Source organism: Sceloporus undulatus, chromosome 5, assembly GCF_019175285.1.
Source record: "Sceloporus undulatus isolate JIND9_A2432 ecotype Alabama chromosome 5, SceUnd_v1.1, whole genome shotgun sequence".
Taxonomy (NCBI): Eukaryota; Metazoa; Chordata; class Lepidosauria; order Squamata; family Phrynosomatidae; genus Sceloporus; species Sceloporus undulatus.
The window spans coordinates 132,840,492-132,864,671 of record NC_056526.1 but is presented as its reverse complement, the minus strand read 5'-3'; positions in this window follow the sequence as shown (position 1 = coordinate 132,864,671).

Here is a 24,180-nt window from a genome sequence, read left to right as displayed (position 1 = left end):
CATGGAGAGATGGTGGTGGATGGATGTCTGAACACTATACTGGACCATATAAGTGCTGGGCGTTGGTAAGTGCTAAGGGCTGGAGTGGGCTGGATCCATGGATAGAATATGATGGGGTTGGCTGATTGAAGGCCTGGTGAGGTTAGGGATCAGAGCATATAACATTTGTCTTCCAACCAAAACTAGGCCAACATTAGACAGAATGAGATAGCTGCCTCACTAACAGGTACTGATGAAAAAGAAATGTTAGAAAGAGCTGTGGATCCAACCCAGCTATTTCCTGCATGTTATATGTCATCTAAACTAACCTGCTGCCCTTGGGCATAGTGAAGGGCACTGCTCCATCTGCATGGTTAAGTATGATTCAAGTGCTAGCTCACTTTTCAAGAGAGAATGTGATTTTTTAAAAATCTGCCAACATTTTTTAGACTTTTGCACTTTGTAAAATTTGCTGCAGTCATGTATCGTATTTTGATGCAATAGAAATTTGATTAAAAAGAATTTACAGTAGACCCTTGTTATACGCTGGGGTTTGGTTCCAAGATCCCCCATGGATAACAAAATCCGTGGATGCTCAAGTCCCATTAAATATAACGACATAGCAAAATGGTGTCCCTAATAAAAAAAAAGGAAAATGTATACTTTTTTGAACATTTTCAAACCGTGTATGCTTGAATCTGTGTATAAAAAATCTGTGTATAAGAAGGGTTGACTGTACATCACTCTTTACCGCTGCTTTTATCTTGATTTCAGTATATGGTCTCTTTTGTCACTGTTTCACTGTTTGTATTTTCTATTTTTATGAATTGTACTCCATTCTGAGAACTTTATCAGGTGATCTGAAAATGCCATAAATAAATAACATCTAGACTTGAGGTCTCCTCTGAGCTTGATGCTCAGGCCAAACAGCTGTGTTTGCTTCTGCTTCCACTAACTGAGGGAGAAGCATAATGCATTTGAAATTAGAATGTTTGGTTTGGGTGAGTAAAAATGGTGGGTTCCATGTACATTCTTCCCTCCCCCCCCCCCCTTCTTCTTCTTCTTTTTTTTTATTTTTTAGCAATTGGCAAGATCCCTAGGCATTGCCTTAGTCATTTTCCTAAGTGATAATAATTGATAGTTATGAAATGAAAAGCTATTGATTTGACTCTAGTTTGGTTCCGGGCCTAATTGACGATGCAGTACATCTTTTGTCCTACGGAATAACAGCAAGACATAATTGGTTCCTCTGGTACCATCTTGAATAGTCTTAATTCAAGAATAGCTCAAAAATACTTTTTTTTTTTGCTTAGCAAAGGTGGGCTTCTATTATTCAAAGAAATGGCCTTTTTCTTATAATAGGTTAATAACCCTGAAATGAACAAAGCCTAATAAAAAGTCTGTATTAAAGCCTTTATGCTATTTTCCACCTCTAATTTCATTTCCTAGGGTTTCTTACAAACCACTCGAAAATGTATGAGAATGGCAAATGACTCATCACCATATTCATATCTCTTCTGAAAAAGGAAATCCACTTCCATCTGTCAATACTAGTTATTCTGTCTTTCATAGCATCTACCAATATTCAATATAAATGAGAAACAAGAAACATATTTTGGAGGAAAGAAGAAGACAAACATATTTAGTAAGAATGAGATGACTTGCGATCAGATTTGAACCAAAGACTTTATTCAATTATGAATAGAGAACCAGATTATCAGTGAATAAAAATGATAATAATTGAAAGATAACTGTGCAAAACTGAGCTTTGTTTCCCAAACTAAATTGCAAATTTACCTTTCTATGCCCAATGAATTATTCAACAATGGCATAAGCCTTCCCAAGTTATATGTTCCAACCAGCTCTTGCAATCAATGCAGAATATTCAATGTTACAGATGTTTTCCACTGTGGTAAGAATATTCTTTTTGCTATCTGTGCTCTTCTAATTAAATTTAACCCCTCATGTTCATGATGCTTTGATGGATCCTATTCCCTCTTATGGTAAACCATGCACAGCGTGCAGGGGGAAAAGATAATCTATTGTAATGCCAAAGAACCATCCTAAATAAAATTGCAGTTGGTGCAATCCAGAAACAGTTGGATAAGATAAATCTCATTAAAATAAAATGCATTTAGGTTTAACATGCTGAAATGTATATTAGTATATTGTTGCTATGTAAGCAGCTTTTTGCGGCTCCTTTTTCCACCCTCGAAAGTCTGGATTGGGGGTTGTGTCAGACGGTTGCTGTGGCCCTAATCCGGCTAGGAAAGAGGCGGCATCTCACTGCCTTTTACGAACTGTATGTACAGCCCCTTATTCTGGTTGTTATTACCAAAATACTCTCTTAGGCAGGAAAAACCCTACGATTGGGTAAAGTGAGGAAACTACTTCAGGTAATAGATGCCAGGGGGCAACAACAGTAATCTCTTATATGTTCCTTTTGAGTCCCTCTCACAATTTCATTTCCTAAATTGTTCTGCTTGCTTCAGTGTAGTGCCTAGTATTAAACTGATAGCCTAGTCAGTGTGGAATGAGGAGAGAAAAGTCCTTCACATATGGCATCAAAATGTCTTGGGCCAGCCCTGCCATTTGGATAATAGATGTTATGGTAATCACACACTCCACAAATCTCTTTGACCTTTCAAACTAAGACAAGTCTTATCAATATCTTAGTAATTTATAGTGGTATAGTGAGTTGCACAATAAGGACAGAGAAACTATCCCACAATATTCTTGCCCCCCCAAATTATATACAATTTCTCCTGGCTTTTGAGCTAATCATGTTTGCCTTTTGATTTGCGTGAGATCCCAATAGCCTTTCTTTTTCACCTAATTATTTGCCTTTTATAGCATTTCTGCTGTGCCATTAACTAGCACTCAAGTGAACTGTTATCCATGCCTGCCTATTTTTCTGTAAATGGTGTCTCGTAATTTGTGCTAAAAATTATAATGATGATTGTCCTATAGGTTCTTTCTCTTTATTTCATATTGTTACGTGTTAATGACTAGGAATTGCATGTTTTATATAGCATTAATGGAGATTAAGAGCTGGATGATTCTGGGGAGAATGGAGGATAGAATGGAAGGGGATTTTATTTGTGTGAATGGATGGTACACCATTCTGGTGAGGAGACTAAAGCCTTGACCTAGACTGCTCATCTACCATTTTACTTTTCAAAATATTGTGAGGGAAAAAGTGAGTATAGGAAGGCAAGAGATCAATTTACATTATCAAAAATGTTACTTTGAGAAAATGGGTTATCTAGGGTATTGTATGAAAAGAATAACATATAGTGAAGTGTATGTGCTTGTAATATATACTCCATCCAGGAATCAAGTCAAAAATATACAACATGAATACTACTGAGCTCTAGAGAGTGGTTGAATCTTGTATCAATATGCATAAATGTGTTCAGTAAATGCTTCAAAAATTAATAGATATTGTTTATGAAATATAATTTAGAGTTAGGGAGCAAGTACAGTATGTGCTGTTTGATGGAAATACATGGTTGAAGTGATCCCTCAATATGTGAGTCGATCCCAAAATTCTCATGCTTCTCAACAATTCTAGTGATGTGTGAAAGTACCTTGAGTAATTTCACAGACTTTTGTATTCCTAGACATTCCTCAAATGTTCTATGCTTTGTTCAAAGAAGCAAATTTTAGATGAAGACAGCATCTATGAAAAATGAACAGAAAGGAAGGAAGAAAGAAAGAAAGAAAGAAAGAAAGAAAGAAGGCAAACAGCGGAGAAAGAGGAAGGAAGGAAGACCCTTTGGAGAGGAGATCTCTTGGTTATGTTTGATATCCTTTTATCCTTTATTTGGTGTAAGGATGACATTTCAATGTAGGTCATAAATGCAGCATTTTACTGAAGCTATGTTTATCACCTAGCCAAAAGGGAAGAGAAAAGCCAAAATGCATGCAATATCAAACTTTGGTTTTCTTCTTTCGGAGGAAAACCATGATTTCTTCCTGTATTGTAAAATTCTTAAGATTTTTATTTTTAAATCTAATGCTTCCTGTTCTTGCTCAATATGTCTGCTTGTACATGATGGGGTGAAGGGCTGACAATCAGACATGTTTCAAGTTATCCACATGCTTTTAGTTGAAGTTAAGGGTGGAAGATGTTTTACAACAATCCAGTGATATAATTCAGGTTTATTTACCTTCGTATTTCACATGGAAAGGGATGCTGAGGCTAAATGGTTTACAGCAGTCAATTATTGTCATCCCTCCAGTGTAGATAAGGGTGGATGATCCAACCAAACTGTGTAATTTTCCCTACAGATGGGGTTAGATAGATAACTTACTATTCCAACAAATGCATTAAGAGATCTCAATTACTTGATCTTCACTGACATAATATCACTGATAAAGTATTATTGCAATACAATATATGCTATTAGGAAAATGCAGGCAATTACATAATTACATTACATAACCACATACTATGACATACACACACACACACACTTGTGATTTCATTAGCAGGATCATTGTATTGAATAGTGAAATCCTGTGCATCAACAGTACATTCTACTGACATAATTGGAATAGATGTCCAGACAGTACTTGGAAAAGTTACTTTTTTCAGCTTCAACTTTCAGACCTCTCCCAGCTGGCCAAGTTTTTCTGGGGGACTCTGAGAGCTACAACAGGAATGAATAATATTACCAAGCTTTAAGATATATATACATATATATGGTGGTAACTGTTGGTATTTCTCTTTCACATAACAAGTCATTATTCTGCCAAGCAGTATTCCAGCAGATGGATATTTTAATCTTTAATATAGTCTAGTTGTTAACAATGTGACTTCAGATTCTATCTTTCATAGGTTTGTGGAGCATACATAGCACAGACAGCTGTTTTTCTTCTTAACTCTTATAGGAGTCATTCAGGGGTAGCTGTGTTGGCTATTTAACAAATATAAATAAAAATCCATCAGTGATATCTTTATTGGCCAACTGAAATGCACAATATACATGTTTTCTGTATTGTGAGATACCACATTGTAGATGCAACAGGAGAATCATGAAGAGTACCCTGTGGACTGGATTTCAGCCAAGGTAAAACAATTTTTTTTTGTCTTAAATTTGGACTGAATTTGCATGTTTTTACCTCTACATCACCAAAATGTTCCTGATGCAAAAACATGGAGACTTACTGAGGAATCCATTGATCTCTGCCTGCAAAGAGGCCTGTGACCTCACTGGAATGGAGACATATTAGATTGCAAATGAGGGGTCCCTGTTGAGCTGCAAATGGACTTTAAATTTCTTGGACTTTGAAAAATTTCCTATTGCCTCATGGCCAGGAGGAGGAGCCTGCCTGCAAAAGGTATCTTTCCCATTATAACATCCATACTGAGGACTGAAACAATAAGTTGGCATATGACTAACGTCTCCAATTGTTTTTTTTCTTCTCCTGCTTGGTTTGTAACATCTTGCCTGATGAAGAAGCCCATGGAGCTTCGAAAGCTTGCAACAAGTGTATTGTGCATTTCAGTTGGCTAATAAAGGTATCATTGATGGATTTTTGTTCTTATTGGAGTTGTAACTCTGAGTTTCTGTGCTAGGCCTAAGATAACGCTGTCATGTTCATCTGTGACATTTCTAAGTTTCAAGGTCCCAGTGAATCTACACTATTTATTAGCAGTTTAGAAAAACACACCCTGTCATAGCTTACTGCCATCTAACAGGCTTAAACTGTATCTGCAAAGCTGTCAGGCCATTGCATTATTATGAACAGAGCAGCAAGACCTTTGGAACTCTACAGTATGTACGTTTATACTGCAGGTAGGGAGTATAGAATTTTAAGTATGCACATTTTAATATATTTAATTTGCCACACTTGGCAGTTTGCTTTGTGAACAGTTAATCTTTTCAACCAATACAGCAAAATGTCAGTGTATTCATTTGCAGAGTATAATAGGCTTATATCCTGAAACAATAAAGTTATAATGGCCTTGTGGAGTTATATAGATTCAGCAGGTACAAGACACTGTACTTCCTGCTTACCCTCAAGGTTTTTTAAGCTCATCTGTTCCTCATACTACTACCTTGAAAGTCAGTGGTGCATATTATTTCAGCACGATAAACCCAAGTGAATGCAATGGATTGAGTGCCATTACATTTCATTCACCTGTCCCCTTGGTGTTACTAGCACTGCTGTTTATTCTGATTTCTTTTTATGTATCTTCACCACACACAAGTGCTAGTTGGGTTACATGACAGCAAAAGGGGCTTGATCCTTTTAATTTCACAACAAAGAAATATTTATGAGTGATTTTTATTTGTTGGTCAGTTAATACGTACTGCACAGATGTTAAGGGTAGCTCTGCATGATACCTAATAGTTATGTTTCCTTTGTGTATGCCTCATAACACATATGTCAAGTATGGATGATACCATCTCAGGAAATAAAAGCCCACCTGTACATACACCATGAAACATGCACTCAGTACACTGATCACCAGACATATATAGTCTGCCCTCACCATATACGGGGATCTGCTCCAGACTCCCCTCCCCACATATGGGGAAAAGAGCATATGCTCAAGCCCCATAGAAAACAATGGGGTGCGCGGCGTGAGTACATGCCCCATTATTTCTGCCTGGGCTTGCCTTCCACGTGAGCTCAAAGCCGCAGAAAGTAAGCCTGCCCATAAGGAGGTCTGACTGTATATGCAAGTACTTAAACTATAAGTAGATGGTCTATGCCAATGATAAATTCACTTAATTCAGGTTGAAATATATGTGATACCTATAAGCAAGGGTTGAAAACAAGTTGATATGTTTACAGTGCTGGTAGACACATGTTAATGGTTCTTTCTGCATGCATCGCCCGCTTTGAAATAGCAGCTTTATTTCACCTGCCCTCCACTCATCACACAACACCAGATAAGGTGGAGAATTTGGAAGCTGAACCATTTCTCTATCAAATTTATATGGGGTGGGTGGTGGGGGGGGTAATTGAATTAACAGCTTTGAATTAACTTGTTGATTAACCTAAATTATACATTCACTGTTTCCTTAGCAATTTCATGTAACTTTCTAGATTCTCAAATTAACACTTAAGTTAAAAATATGCTTTAGTGCACATCAGAATTCACTAGGGTTAAAAAATAGACTGTTAGTTAGGAAGTACTAATTATTTAGGTTTGTATGATCTTACTTGTCAAACTCAGAAGCGATGTAATCGAATAATTTTATTTTATTTTTTATTTGTATAAAAATCAATAAAGACTATTTAAAAAAAGAATTCACTAGGGCACTTCCTCTATCATATGCAGTAAAACAGGAAGCCTGCTTCTAGAGGAAAATAAATGTGTAATACAGCTCTCTTCTTAGGAGGTGTTCTGTTTGAAAGGGAACAGGGAGGAAGAAGAGAGTTAGACTCAATGACTTATGAGACCTCTTCAAATTTTATAATTCTATGAACAAGAAAGAAGAGAGCTGCCTGGATCTCAGATCTTCCTGGGACTGACTTCCATTAGCCATGTGTGTGTGTGTGTGGGGGGGGGGGGGGTGCAGCTGAAAGCCTTGAATGCCAGGCACTTGCTGCTTCTCCCTCTGCTGTTCACTCCTTCCTGGGATTCATTTCCATCAGCCAAGGGGAGAGAACAGCAGTGGCAAGCCACAAGTGCCAGGTGCTGCCGCTTCTGTGTCCCCACTAATATCTTCCTGAGACTGACTTCCATCTGCCAGGGGTGGGTGGCAGAAAGCCTCTAGAGGCAGGGATACATTCTTCCTGGTTCTTGCTGGGAGGATACCAGCTGCTGCTTCCACCTTTTGAAGGAAAAAGCACAATCACTTCTGCTAAAACAGGAAGAATATGTGCTCAGTGCCTGGCCCTTGCCACCACAGCCTCCACCATTGTCCTGGCATTGCTTCTCAGCTTCAACATTTTTTTTAAGTGTCACTTTATTTCAATCTGTGTTTGCTCAAATCTGTGGATACCGAACCCACAGATGTCAAGATCCCACTCTATTCTGCACAATTTCTATGTAGAAATATGGGTGCCCATAGAATGTGGAGATATGAATCAGGAATGGATTTGAAGATGACCGGGAGGCAGGGGGCAAAGGTGTCCCACACAACATTCTAGCTACAATCAATTAACCATTGCTCCATCATCCATTTAGTATTTGGTATCTGTGGGAAGAAAGATTTATGCTGACTTCCTTGCAATTGTTGTGGCATTCTAGGCATTAAACAAACAAACAAACAAACAAACCAAGACAACAAATTACAGAACAATTAGGAAACACTACCTCAAAAGGAATCCAAATACGTCAAGTAATACAAGGGTCAAATAGTCTCTTGATCATTAAGAAGAGCTATTCCAAAAACATGCAGTCAAAATTACAGGTCTTATTTTTAAGTTTTACGATTTGATGTTAGAGGCATTTTATACCAAACCTGCTGCTAGGGAAGAGTGCATAAAAGGCTTCAGCATAGATATAGATGAAATCACCTATAAAAATACTATGTAGAAAACTATTTCCACAGAAGAAAAAGAACCTATTTTAAAAGTAATTTATCACCAATACAGTCAGTCCTCCATACAGACATTTCATTGATACTAAGGAGTAACTTGAATGTACTACTTAATGCACTGTTAAAAAGCAGCTGGATGTAGCACCTCTTTGTCTGAGAGCTGTTTGCATATGTACAGAAGCTTTTTTCATAATAAGAGCCAGAGAAAAAACCAGAGATAATGTCACTTGATTCATAATACAACTTAGTATCACAAGCTGGACAAAGACATACATCATAATAGGTAACAATGCCATCACAAGGCCACACATGATACTAGGAATGTAACTATTCACCAAATTTCTTCTCAAAAGTAGCAGTGAATAATTTCAACAGTTTTCTTCCCACTGTGCAAAACTCTACAAAAACTACACAGCTTTCGAAGGCTATTCACACTCCAAGATTTATTCTATATACAATTCACATATGGTTGTACCATAAAAACAAACAAAAACACAGCATTGCTCTCCACAGAACAATTATATAAAATGGAAAAATCAAGGTGAGGTGTGTGTGTGTGTGTGTGTGTGTGTGTGTGTGTGTGTTTTACAAAGCTGAGTTGGGGGGAAAAAAACCTAATTCCACACAACCATTTCCACAGAAGACAACCAATATAATATATATAATGCATTTTCTGCACACACACACACACACACACACACACACACACACACACACACACAGAAAATGCAGAAAATGTTTTATGTGGAAATCAATCATGTATGATGTGGAATAAATACCCACCTACTACTACAAGCTATCTATCTTAGAAGATCAGTTATTTTGGCTGCATATCCTTCTATTTGTATAAGTAACTTATGTCTCAAGGTGGCCAGGGTGTACATTTTTTTTTAACCACTGATGTAACATTTTGTATGTGTGATACTAACTAGTAGTTATTACATCACTATTCTGAATGACTTTTTCCTTGTAGATATGGTCCTATTCAAGTATAGTTCAATGAGAAGAACTAATCATACAAGCACCCTACAAATGGTTTTTTGTGGCTTTTTCGGACTATATGGCCATGTTGTAGAAGAGTTTATTCCTGACGTTTCGTCTGCATCTGTGGCTAGTTCACCCTACAAATGATTTCTGCTTATTCTAGGTATTTCAGATCCAATTCTTCAACCATATTGTAGTTTGCTCTAAAAGATGTATTAAAAGGATAAGGTGGATGCACTCAGAGAAATAAATAAATTAGAACAAAAGCAAAGTGGAAAATAAAAACAAATTGAAGAAGCTTATGGGAATAAAAGGCACTAAACAGAGAAGATTTAACAACATGAAAACCAGGTTGAGGAGGGACATGCTGAAGGTCCAACAACCTGTTTCATTTCTCATAGAGATGGTACCTGCAGAAGGACTTTCAAGTACATAGTCAGTTTCACCTAGATCTGTTCCATAGTTAAATGGTGTGTGTGTGTGTGTGTGTGTGTGTGTGTGTGAATCATAAATTTTGATTACTTCTTTGACTATCAAGTTGTGGTAGGACATCTCTCTCTCTCTCTCTCATATCGATTTCTCAAAAATATTTGTTTATTGGTCCCTAATCTGTGATAGCTCTGAAGAGGATACACAATAGATGATGAAAACAGAAAGAAAAAAAGTGCTAAAAAGTGCACAATTAAAAGCTTCCCCTAGGGTTAAGGACTAAAGACCATATGGAACAGTACACTCTGACTAACTGGCAGAAACTCAAAGTGACAAAGCCAGAATGAGGAAGAGAATGCCTTAACCATGGCACTTCTAAGGAGAAAAGCAGCCAAAGATGGAACACTTCCTCATAGTGCCAATGCTATCATCATCTTTATTTTGATCACTGACCAATATAAAATAAAGTAAAGTAAAATAAAATAAAATAAAAATTAGAATAAATAGACTAAATAAGTAAAATAATAGGAACATAGTCGGAGCTCATGGGGAATTTTCCTATATTTCCCTTCCAGCACTGCTGCTGGGAGAGCATTAAATCAAGCTAATGACAAGGCTCTCCTGAATCTGGGTACTGTAACATGATATAAGAAGCTGGATGATTAGTCAACAATTGATTGTTTAGAAATAAATCATTAGTAAGAGCAGCAGTTTCTGTCTGACCTACAGTATCTAAGATCTTTTGCCTTATAACTGATTTTGGTTAATCTAATCCTAATACTGAATTAGGTAAATTTCATTTATATGATGCACCTGTAATTGTGATTCGAGCCCTGGGAACTGGCAAAGTTGTTTTGTATCCTTTCTGAACCAATGGGATGGAAAATAACATAACAAGACACATTTATGACAATTTTATGAGGTGATTTTTGTATAAAATAAGGAATGTGTTAAAGCATACATGTGTATGAAGAAAAGTGTAACAATTTGTATTGTAAAATTTAAAAATATTATTTTTTTAATTTTATTTAAAAACTGAAAAAGTCTAAGACATGGTGATGGCAACACCATAGATTTTTCTTCCTTTGCCTTTCTTTCTCTGCCTCTTTTTCACCAGCCGGACTTCTGGACCGGGATCAGAAGGCTGAAATAAACTTCATGCCAATTTCAACGAAGAATTATGCCATTTTATTGAGGGAGACATTTGTTTTTCATTGCTTTCTTTTGTAGGAAATTATGCAGACTGGGGTAGAATAAGTAATACTAATTCAAGGAACTCTATTCCAATTTTAAAATATAGTTTTGTTTGTTTGTTCATTTGTTTGTTTGTTTTAAAAAGAGTCTAAGGAGAACTTAATAAAAATAAGTCCAATACATGATTGGTAGCTTAGCCTTCTGTTGTTTCCAGTGGTTAATTAAAATATTTCCTAAATCATGTAGAAATCCACATTTCCCACATCTCCAGCAAATAAAATAAGGCATAAATCAATAATAGTATTCGAGGAGTCTTTTTTTCTCTTCTGTTTACAAAACAAGATATAACTCACTGCAATTTTTAAAGGAAAACATACATTCCATGTGTTATTAGAAATGGATACATAGGTGACAATAAGATTTTCTGAATATCCTGGACTTCAGTGGTGATTTAAATAAGGGCTGGATATGTGAAAGGAAAAAGATGATAATTTCAAAAATGAGATAAGGAAGCTACAGTGTTCATTCCTGCAAAATAATTGTCAAGAACCTGGACAAACCTGTTTCTCACATCTAACAAATCTCAAAAGATAACAAGCGTGCATTTGTCAGTGGAACCTTTGTAACAATTACTGGCTTCTTCATTGTCTGCAGTGTGCTAACAAAGGACAACAAACCTCAGTTTGGAAACTGTCCTATTCAGCAGATTTTGAAAGTAAACTTTTTTAAAAAATGTACCCTAACATCAAGCTGAATTTAAAGAAGTCACAGCAAATTGTCATTTTGCTAACAGGTATATATTTTACATTGATTTCAAATAACCTAAATAGAATGATTTACAGTATTAGTTCAAGAAAGTTGTTTGCATAGCTGAAATTTAAACTAGGAGAGATAAAGCCTTATGTGAAATGGAGGAAAAAATTATACTTTTATTCTGGATCTTATTGGCTATGATGCAACACTACTCTGCCCCCCCAAGGTGACCTCTACACTCTGGGTCCATCCCCAGAAACAAGGATGAAGGGTAGGAAAGGCCTCTAATTCCTACAACAAGGTGGCCCCTGTCTACTCAGCTCAGGGGTGCAGTCTCAAGTTCTCTTTGGTGGCAGCACACTGAAACTGGTGACAGAGATGCCTATGTGCCTATGGAGGCAATGGAAATTCAGAAACCAAGACAGCGTACCAGTTGTGCCCAGGAAACACCTGTCCAGGTCCACTAGAGAGGATACAGGAGAAGGGGACGAGGCAAGGTCTTCCAGTAGATTGTGCCAGTATGGCAAAAGTCAGCTGGAGGCCCCAGTACAGCAGAAGGGCTAGAATGTCCTCTTCATTATGCAGGCCAACCAAGACAAGGGAATCACCTGCCTTGGCAGGTTCTGGGAATGAAAATAACAAACCAATCACCAGGCATGTACATGAGCCACATCTTCCCAGGACATTCCATTAGGACTGTACCCCTTCCAGTTGACAAGATACTGGAGATGGTCATGAAACTACCATGAGTCAAGAATCTGTGCAAGCTGTGCACTGCATTAGTCTAACTGAGAAGTTACCAGAGCATGGACTGTAGTGGCTAAGTTATCCCTACTCAGGAAAGAAGGTAGTTGGTGAGTCAATTAAAAGTTGTCCCCCAGCACTCCAAGCCACAGAATCCATCTGGACCTCCAGTAACAAATATGGATCCAAGCATATTTCCAAACTATGTATCTGCTTCTTCAAGCAGAGTGCAACCTCATCCAATTCGCATACCTGATAATCAACCCACAGAGCCTCCATCTTATCAGGATTTAGTTTCAATTTATGACCCTCATCCAATCCAGGAATGGTCCTGTATATTAGCCCTGAAGTACAGCTGACTTCAACTGCAAAATTCCTAATGTCCCACCCCAGTAGAGCTTCTTTCTTACTTGGCATGATCCATGGTGTTTTGCTTCCTGAGGCAAAAAAAGAAAAGTTGAAATCCCCTCCATTTCAGGTACAGGAACAAATTGGATGAGTAGCTAAATTTTATTTTAACACTGGCCACATCAGTTTTTCCTCCAGTGCCCTTCAGGGCAGCAAATCAGTTTACAGAATACTGAATAGACTTTTTGACACAAATAGCAATAACAGCAGGCCATGATCAGGGGCTCAGGAGAAATGGTTTGACAACTTGTGCTGTTGGGCCCCTAGAGTCTGTCAGTTGAGACCTCATCAGATTCATGATAGGCCTACCTTCTGGCAGTCATTGGAGATTACTCACAACCCAATTTCCACTACAGGTGCACCAATGAATAGGTAAATAGTAAGAGCAAAAAGATGATCAGCATGTAACCATTAGCAATGCACCCTGCTGGAGTGGGTTTGAACAGATTCCTGCCTATGCCATTTCATGGAAGTAGTACTTGATACTCCAGATTCATAGTTATTATTATCAAGGGGAAGAAAGTTCACAGAATAGTACTGAAAATATATGCAGTGTGTAGTTTTGTATATTATCACCCTGGGAAGGCGGTTTCTGATTGTAACATACTGTGACCCTTTGTTGTTTTTGTTAACTGCCCTTGATTCGACCTCGACTCATGGTGACCATGTGGATGAGACATCTCTTAGATGGTTTTCTCTGCTTCCTACCCTTAAATTCCCCTCCAGAGAATAGACAGAAGCAGAGGAACCCAGTGCCAAAATGAGAAGGTTCTCTATGGTCCCACTCCACTCCTGCTGAGCTGGAAGGGACCCATTGAAACCACTTTAATCTCCAAAACAACTTGCTGACATCACTCAGTGATTAACCTGTTACACCCCAGCAATTCATTGGGACATTGCTGGGCCTTCTACTGGTAACTAACAATCAGTAAAGCACTAGCTAAGTTAAGGCCATGAAAAGGAATAAAGAGAGAGGCAGAGTACTGAAGAAAAATGTTTTTATTCTAAAGTAGGAACATTAAAGAAAGAAAACAATGTGAAGGACAACTTAAAGTATAAGTTTCAAAATGATAAGCATGTCAGCCAAACAATACCCCAAACCTGACTTTCTGACTAATAGACAAGCCCATAGGTCGAGGCTGACCGGGAGCCATTGTACTTCTCCATATTCTGTTCTGATCTCATCCTCTTCTGGAGTATTGCCCAGTGTGGTCTGAACCCCCTAATGATGCCACTGGCTTCATTTCTTACTTCTTTCCATAGTTCCTCTGGTTCTCAGTCTACTATGCTTAATAGTGCAAATCTGTTTCTCACATTTTCTTTAAATTCTATTGGGCTGTTCTTCATGTCATATTATGTCATGATGCTAAGGATACTTTTATCTTAAGTGGTAACCATTATCTCCTGTGGTTTGTTCCATCGTAGAGTTATAGCTGTTACTCTTCTTTGATTTGTTCCTCAGTCTTGTTTCAACTTCAGACTTCAGGGACTGTACAGATTGCCCCTAAGTGGTAGCAGGAGGCTGCCCCTTTCCTGGCAGTATCCACTGTCCGGGAATGCTGCCAACACAAAAATACACAGCTGATTAGAGATGACAAGGCCAGACTACCAGCAGCAATTCCTCCTCAAAGCACAAACAATGTCCTATAGAACAGCCACTAGCCAGTCCAATGTTCAGGATTCAGAGAGCCATGCCACCAGTCCAGTCCAGGGTTAAGCGTACCAAAGGGTTGGTCAAATGTCCGGTCCAAGATCAGGAATTCCAAGGCAGTCAAGAGTCTAGAGGTCAGGTCCAGCAGCATTCTCTTAATACAGCAGATAGTCTCTGACAAACACTCAGTGTGTCCCAGGTGTCTTATACCTAATTCCCTTAACCCAGCTGTTGCTTGCCTAATGAACACTTTTCTGCAAGCCTCTTAGAATGATGATAGAATGCCCTTTCTGCTCTTCGCTGGCTCAAGGGAGGAATCTCAATGTTCTACTGCTCTAAGTCTCCCAAGTCTGGCACTTCCACTGGGGCAAGGCTGGGCTGCTGAGCCTCAGGCTCCTCTGGAGGTGATCTCCCAAAGCTGGGATCTGGCTGAACTGGGGCTGGGAGAGCAGAGCTGGGACCTGGCAGGGCAGAACTGGGGCCTGGCACAACCTCAAGTTCCTCCTGCACCTGAGGAACCAAGTCCTCCTAATCGTCCTCTGAGTCCTCCTCTTGGATGGCCATGACATCCATCAAAGAGTTGTAGCTGTTACTCTTCTTTGATTTGTTACTCAGTCTTGTTTCAACTTCAGGAGTCAGGGGCTGTACAGATTGCCCCTAAGGGACAGTGGCCTTTCCTGGCCATGGCCTCAATCCAGCCTCTGGAGGGGGCAAAAAGTGACATTTTTTGCACCCTCCAAGGGGCGCCATAGCTACAGTGGTGTGGCTCTATTGCACCTCTTTGGTGCTGCATCATTTGGACTCAGTGCTGGAGGGGTGTCATGATGGCGCACACCATCTGAAGTGGCGTGCACCAGCATGGTGCCATGGGGTCAGACTTAGGGCAAGTGTCGTCAGGACGCTGAGCCCTAACTCTGCCCACAGGCTGGCACAAAGTGCTAGTCTGTACAGGCCCTCAGTACTGATTTGGAGGTCTTGATCACCTATTGAAATGGGGTGAAAAGTAACATACTGAACGTTGTAGGTAAAATATCATACTTTATCAGCTGTTAGGATTAGAAAGAGTTCTTCTATGTAGTATTTAAGAAACATCCAGCTTTAACCCAAGCAACATGTGGGGGGAATTGCATTAATTCTTAAGACCATTTTAACATCAAAGGTAGCACTAGAGTGAAGTATAGTCATTAATAGCTGAATTACCAGAAGTGTCTGAGTAGTGCACTTAAAACATGTTTCAGAACAGTGAAATAAATTAAAATCCAAAATGTGATCTGAAATTGCACATGTCAATTACCACATAGTCTATGGCATTAAAAATGCATGCAATGGGAGGTCTTAATCAAATAAAACACTTCAGTGTTATCAATGCTCCACTTTTTTTTCTTTTTAAAGGAAAGGTAAAGTTCTTTTTAATGTAACGTGAGCAGGATAATGTTTTTCAGAAAGTATGGCATGTATCAAGGTGTGTTAAGATGTGAGGTAATAATGTAGATACAATATAGAGCCAAGGAAGTGAGAAGATATTGACTGAAACATATATTTCATAAGGTAAAGTTGCTGTGTGTTCATTTAAAGCACTGGCTCCCCGTTATTGCATTGCTCTTTTGTCCTAATGCTATCCTTACAAACCTGTGAGACAGGTCAGTCAGTGGTTGTCCCATGTCACTTATTACATTTCATGGCTGATGGGGACATGAACCTGAATATCCTAAGTCCCACTCAAAAGTCAAAATCTACACTACACTAGCTTTCTTGGCAGATCTTTCAGTGGCAGTAAAAATGTTTCTGTTTCTTATTGGTGGACACATAAATTAGCCAGTCAGAAATCAGGAAAGTAATGTAATGAAACTAAATGTAACCAAACTTGTTAGTTTATACAAGGAGCAGGTCACACAAACTCCTCCATATATTCAAAGAACACATGGAAAAGTTTCTAGGGTGGCACAGTTTAGCTGTGCCCACTGATACAACCAAATTCTGCCTCCCTGGTCCTTGCCAAATGACTATCCATCCATCCTGGGTTCTGTGACATGACCAGATCTCTTAGATCTCTCACACTAGATCTTTTGGATCCCACCAAATATATGAGATTGCCACCAGGTTTTCCACAGGATTCTTCTCCTGTCTTGAGACAAATAGTTTGAGGCTTATTTTATTTCAGAACTCACTCTCCAGCCCTTGGTCCTCCCACTGACTTAAGTCTCATCATTATTACTATTTCTCCCCATTCTTGGTAGCGTGTTTTGATGTTAAACACAAATCACCTCAGGCCACTCCATGTGAACAAAAGAAAATAGCTTTTATTTACAGAAAGAGTTTATGATGATATCTCTTTTGGTAGTTGGTTCTCAAAGTTTATGGTTACAAAGAGCCTTGACAGACTGGCATCAGGGTGGAGTGGGGGCATGGCATCCACACGACACATGCCCTGACTCTGCCCCATGCCAGCATGATGCCGCAAGCCTCACCACACAGCAGGCAATATTATGGTGCTCCTCTGGCGCGGCATCCAGATGACGCAGCGCCGAAGGAGCACTGGAAAGCTGTGGCTCTGGCAGCTCTGGTGCCTTTTCCATGGCATAAAAAGGAGTAATGTTTTGTGGCTCCTTTTTAAGCCACGGAAAGGCCAGATTGGGGCCGTGTCATGTAGTTGCTGCAGCCCTGATCTGGTGCTGAAAGGGGGAGCTGCAGGCCACTAGGGCCAGAAGGAGGATTTGCCAATCATTTCCCTTCTCCCTACCCATTGCTAACTCCAGGGTATTTTCCCAAGAACATATGTGACTTCTTATGACAGACTTCCTACATTCATGAAGTCAAAAGTAAAGTGTTATACAGCACAGACCTATGTCCACTAGCCTGGACTAAACCCCATTGAATGCAGTAGACCTTCTTTCTGAGCAGACATGCACTAATAATTCCTTTGCCACATATATGCCGTCTCCTGCTTTTCACTATAACCTAGCCCAAGAATCCCCACCTTTCTGAAATTTATCCCAAGTCATTTACCTCAAGCCATTTTGGCCAGTGCTTGGGGATAATGTGAATTGAAGTCCAACAATATCTAAAATATCAGGATTGGAGAAAGCTGAGATACTAGATAGCTGCTTTTAATTCCATCAGTAAAAACTATCCCTATCTTTGCCTCCCCAGATTCCAGCAGGAAGTCTATTGTGCAATGATTTGAATGACACAGACCTTGACTATGCAGATGCTCGCCTACTGAGTTAAGTCACAAGGGTAACCACTTTGCTGAAAACCATTATCTGAACAGATGCAGGTGCAGACTACAATGATCCAGAGAGAGAATAGAAATCCCGGTAACGGGACCTTCATCATGCAGGGTGTTAAGCTTGAATCAGCACAAATTTTAAATTATCATCCCTTGTGTTAGAATTTTATGGTTGGGATATTATTCAAGGGTGAAACTGAAAAAGGAGGGAAAGTCTAATTCTGATAGTACTTGCACCAAAGTCGCTCCCATTTACTCCAATGTTTTTAAATGGATAAAGATGACACTTGATTGACATCCAAGCCTTTGTGTGGCAACTGAAAGCCTGAATTCAGCAGAGCACTTCAATGTACAGCAGGCTAACCATGGTCTCAAACAGTTGGATGAACGTGTGCCCATATGGCAGATCTTTCAAAGAAGATTGTAGCAATTATTTTCTGGCATGTCTTGGATAAAGGTGTGTCTGTTCCTGTCACATCGTTTGAGGGGCTTTACTTGTATGACACTTTTAATGAGAAAGAGAGAAGTTTAGAGAGAAGTGTTTGCATGCACTTTTATCTGGGAACAGGGCTTAGCCTTTCAGAGTACAGTTGATATATTTAAATAAATGCACAGCTAAAAACTTAAACAACCAGTTATTGTTCAGATTTGCTGTTTGACAACGGGCTATAATTCTGTATGCTCAAACCATTCAGAAAGCCACTGAACACAGTTGTTTTTTTCCCTTCCAGATAAACTCTGTGATACATTTAAGGCTGAGGCAGATGCACAATTGTTCATTGTATAATTGCTCCTCTCCAATTAAGTGCAAGGTTTTTAAAGAAAGAGCTTCCTAAAGGTGCAGTCCTTTTAATTGTTTTAATGGTACTTTTTTAAAAAAATAGATTTGTTTTTTTTTTAAAAAAACACCTGTTTTTTAAATTGTTTTTACGTTTTGGTAGTTCAATTCCATTTTAATATTGAATGTATGCTTTAAATGTATTTAAATTGAATTTTTAAACCAAATTTGGGGGGAAGGTAGAGTAAAAATAAAATGATCATCTACATTATAGAATCATGCAGTTGGAAGATACCATAAAGGCTATCCAGTCCAACCCCCTGCTAAGCAGGAATACACAGTCAAATCACATGGCCATCCAGCCTCTGTTTAAATACCTCCAAAGATAATAATCATCATCGTCTTTTATTTATATCCCACCTACTCCAGGTGGCTTACAGTAAAAGACAATCCAATACATCATAAAATAACAATACACAAATTCCCATCTACCCTCCCCTCTTAAAATAACAATTAAATAAGAATTACAATAAAAATATTCATTTTAAAAAGATTCATTAAAATCAAGAAAAGAAGAAAGAAACTGGAAGAATGAGGTAAAAATTAATCAGTGAGATAGACTACACAATGATTGTTTCTGTGCGTGGCTGAAATGCTATTCTGGAAAGGCCTGATGGCAGAGATCCATCTTGACAGCTTTCTTGAAGCAGTCCAAGCTTGTAATATGACAGATCTCGTCCGACAGGCCATTCCATAGTCTGGAAGCAGTTGCAGAGAAGGTCCTCTGGGTCACCACAGTTGTTCTGGTCTTCACTGGTTGTAACAGATTCTTTCCAAAGGACCTGAGGGCGCAGGGTGGATTGTACATCCCAGAGAGGTGACTCAGAAGGATGCCACAGTTGATGGTATCAAAAGCCACTGAGAGGTCCAGTTAGAAACAACAGGAACACACTCTCCCTGCCCACTTCCCTGTTTAGATCATCCACAAAGGTGACCAAAGCAGTTTCTGTCGTATAGCCAGGCCTGAAACCAGACTGACACGGATCTACATAGTTGTCTCATCCAGGAGTCCCTGGAGTTGAGAAGCCACCGCATGCTCCAGCGCCTAAAATATAAAAGTCAAACTATATATTAAAAATAAAATCAGTTAAAATATAAACCATTAAACACACACACACAGCAGCAGCATAATAATCTTTTAAAAATCCAGCAGATTGTTTAGGTGGGGCATCCATCTACAGTAAAAGGAAACATCAAACATCTGTGGAAACAGAAAAGTCTATTTTTGTCTGTGAAAAAAAAATGGGGAGGGTGCCAGTCTAACTTCTCTGTGAAGGGAGCTCCAAAACCTGGAGACAACCACTGAGAAGGCCTTCTCCTGTGTCCCCATAAGATATACCTGTTGGAGTAGTAGGACAGAGAGAAATGCCTCCCCAGTAGATTTCAAACATGGACAGTCTCACAAGGAATGATAGGTTCCTTCATATAACCTGGATGTGAGCATTATAGGGCTTTATAAATCAAAACCAGTACTTTGAAATGTACCCATAAAAGTATTGGCAGCCAATGGAGAGGCTGCAACAAGATAGTTGTGTGCTACATCTAGCCAGATGCAGTTAGCAATCTTGGAACAGCTGTTTGGACCAATATGCTGCCTGGTAGAATAAAATAAGCAAGATGAGTAACCAATTCGAAGCAGCAAATAAATCATTATCCACTTCTGGTCTGGCTGGGAACCTTCCCTGGACTATTTGTTGTCATTCATTCTAACCTATTTTATAGGATAGTGTTGGTGTTAAATTCCTGCTCTGAGCACCCACAAGGAAGCATGGGCTACAAATATCATAAACAAATGTCCAGCCAACATTTAGTGATTCTTGCTTATATTGATATCCATGAGAGAGCTTTGAAAAACAAACTGAAGTAGTCTTATAAACACATGGGATTTAGAAGTACTAACTTGATCATGCTCCAGGTCAACAAATCTGAGATTTCTAATATGAAATATGAGCTGATAACATTATTTGATGAACGTTTGCTATCCTGCACTTGAAAGATCTTTCTGTAACATTTACACAAGGAATTTACAGGTTATCTTGCAGTCCTTCTAAAACTCTGGTATCTTTGTAGATAGAGAAAAGAAAAAAGGATCATTATAAGATTAAAAATAAACCAAGACCAGACAACAGTTGGGATAACGTCCAATTAAAAAGATTGTATGCACAGCACTGTGTACATTTACAGCACTTTATAAATAAAGGTTAATAATAATAATAATAATAATAATAATAATAATAATAATAATAATACTGCGATTTAAAAACCAGATCTTAAATGTGTGTGTGTGTTACTTAATGCTTGCTAAGTAACATGACAAATTAAGCTCAGCTGTAGTTAGCAGAAATGACAACTCAGCTGTTTTGCATAATGAAAAAAAGAAGAAGTCACAGCTAGCTAAATACACAAATGTGTTGGGTAGACAAAATGTTTCTGAAGCCCATGAAAGAACGAAAAGAAAAAGAAAAAGACTGTGTAAACATAATTTGTAGACTAGATGCAAATCTTCAGGGATAAGCCAGAGCTTTTCAAGATGAAATGAGTAATTTTGAAATGACTAAAATTTCCAAGCTGCCACCACCTGATGGATTACAATGATCCTTTCCTCCTAACAACACATCAGGTCTTTGTAGGAGAGTTGTAGTTCTTACCCTTGCTACCTTAAGCAAAGCAATAACTAGACATTAATAGAGTCAAAAGCACATGTAAAAGGAGTGAGAGTCAGCAGATACTTTTAAAGAAAGTATTTATTCTAACTAGACAGTAAAGAGCAAAAGGTTGTCATTCATACATGGCCTCCCTGCCTTGCAGATACAGAATGCATAGTTACAAAACATTCATTACAGGCAAGCCAAAACATAAAAATAACAAAAGTCTAGATGCTCTAGCTAACACATTTTCTAAGCTACTCACATTGAGGATCTCCATCTCAATGGGTTTTGTATGCGAGGAGCTACCCCCCATTGCCCAGCTCGATCCACATCCCTTAAGCCTGCCCTCTTGGCACAAGCCCAACAGCAGGGCTCAAAAACAAGGGGAGACTCTCAAGGCCACATAGACCACACAAAGGAAAAAGACTTTGCAGCATAGTCTCAGAGGTCTATTAAAACCTCTGCTGGGAAGATCCTTGAAATGCTCAGTTCTGCTCAACTGATTGGCCAGTTGGGCCTTATGTCAGCTGTGATCTAACATTATTAGCATGTGATGTCAACTCTCATTTGCATTTACCTCCCCCAGCTTAATCCTTTGTTGTCTGAGTGAAAGCCTCAAATGACTGGTGGACCCAGTCATTACAGCAAAGGAGAATGTAATGTTACTAGGTAAAGATAGCTAGTCTGGTTTCTGTGTCAGCTAAAGTACAGATAAACATTTTGGTCCATTTCCAAGAGTTATTATCTTTTCTCTGCATTTCCATCTCTGTCTCTCTCATCTCTCTTTGATTGGTGAATGTTTCACAGACTCTGGATCTGCACATCCTGGCATGCTTTGTTTTTCATGGTACAGATAATGGGGATATATGTCATTCCCAGCCACAATATATATTCTTGTATTACATCAGTCCCTAGTAAGCTGGGCTATTGTTGAAGAGAGAAGAACCACTTACAGGGCCTCAGTTCTGCAGCCCTGTTCATGGTACTTCCAGCTGTATCTTGAATAAGCTGAACTAAGGCCCCAAAACTTGAGAAACTGGAGCGTGTCCAAAGGAGGGTGACCAAAATGGTGAAGGGTGTGGAAACCATGTCCTATGATGAATGACTTAGGGAGCTGGGGATGTTTAGCCTGGAGAAGAGAAGGTTAAGAGGTGATATAATAGCCCTGTTTAAAATTGAGGAGGGAGCTAGCTTGTTTTCTGCTGCTCCAGAGACTAGGACCCAGAACAGTGGATGCAAGCTACAGGAAAAGAGATTCCACCTCAACATTAGGAGGAACTTCCTGACAGTAAGGGCTGTTCGACAGTGGAATACACTTCCTTGGGTATAGTGGAGTCTCCTTCCTTGGAGGTCTTTAAGCAGAGGCTGGATGGCCATTTGTTGGGGATGCTTTGATTTAGATTTCCTGCATGACAGGGAGTTGGACTGGATGGCCCTTGCGATCTCTTCCAACTCTATGATTCTATGAAACTGTTAGTGGTATTGCTACCATTATTTATTTATTTATTTGGTTTATATCCCATTTTCTGCCAGAACAGGCTCTCAATTCTGCTATATTTCTTTTGGTTACAAAAGCTCTCAAAGTGGATCCCAAAGACCGAAAAATGAGATACAAATACATGGATGCACAATCATTTTACTGTTTCTCTTGGGAGTACCTATTGGGTTAAGCCCATACACACCAGTACTTAGAAACATTTAGAACTATTTTGGTACCCCTTTCCAGCTTTATTTTCAGTGCATGAAAGGTCCCATATTGCCCTCTTTTAAAGGTGACCTACTGCTACAGAAGTGGTAAGGGGGAGGTGAAAGAAACCCTTGTCTATCCAAAGCCTCTGCTTACTGATGCTAAAAAGTGATAGTAGTGAATTCAAATATGAGATGAATAAGAAATAAATATCTTCAGAATTCACCAGAAAGCCCAACCTCCTGTGTATAGGAACCTGTTTATAACCTCCTGTTATCAGGCACAGTTCATTTGAAAAACACAAGAACATTCTAGAAATAACAAGAGTAAGAGAACAATGAAGGATTTTATAAATTAACTCATCCTTCAAACTAAATGGAAACAATTAACAAGCATTATATCACTACCTCTTGCCCTTCCTAGTGCTAGCAGTATTGGATTTATGCACAAGCTATTAAAACTATATTTTATGGTGGCAAATTGTAAGGGGCCTCTCTCTGTCTACCCCTGCCCCAATCTCAAGCTATACTGATATGGGGACTCTTAAGCTTTAAGATCTCAGCATGTCTTAATCTGGTCCAGAATTTATATCTGCTGTTTTTGTTATAAGCCTTCAAATTGACTCATAGGGTTTTCTTGGCAAGATTTATTCAGAGGAACTTTGACTTTGCTGTCTTCGAGTCCAACCCAAAGAAAGTATGATTTCCCCAAAGTTATGTAGTGGGTTTTCATGTCTGACTGTGGATTAGAACCCTGGTTGCCTAGACTTCTAGTCAACACTAAAACCACTATAGCACACTAGATCCCTGGAAGATCAGAGTTGTACCACCACTGTATTTCTTTCCATGGCTACTTAATAGGATCTGTGTATGGTTAAAAAATCCATGCAATCCATGTCGTTCATGTTTTTTTGACATGTAGACAAATTTTTGTTAGACATTTATGCCACACTAATATCAGCTTCAGTTTGTCATGATTAACCTGAAGAAGAAGGAAAGCAAGGAGAAAGACCAAGGCAAACTGTAGTCGCATGGGTGGGTTACAAACCGCCACTTTGCGGCGGTCTCCCGGCACTGCTCTTTGCTGCGCGAGGGAGCCGCTGCTTGCAAACCTCGCAGAGCAAAAAAGG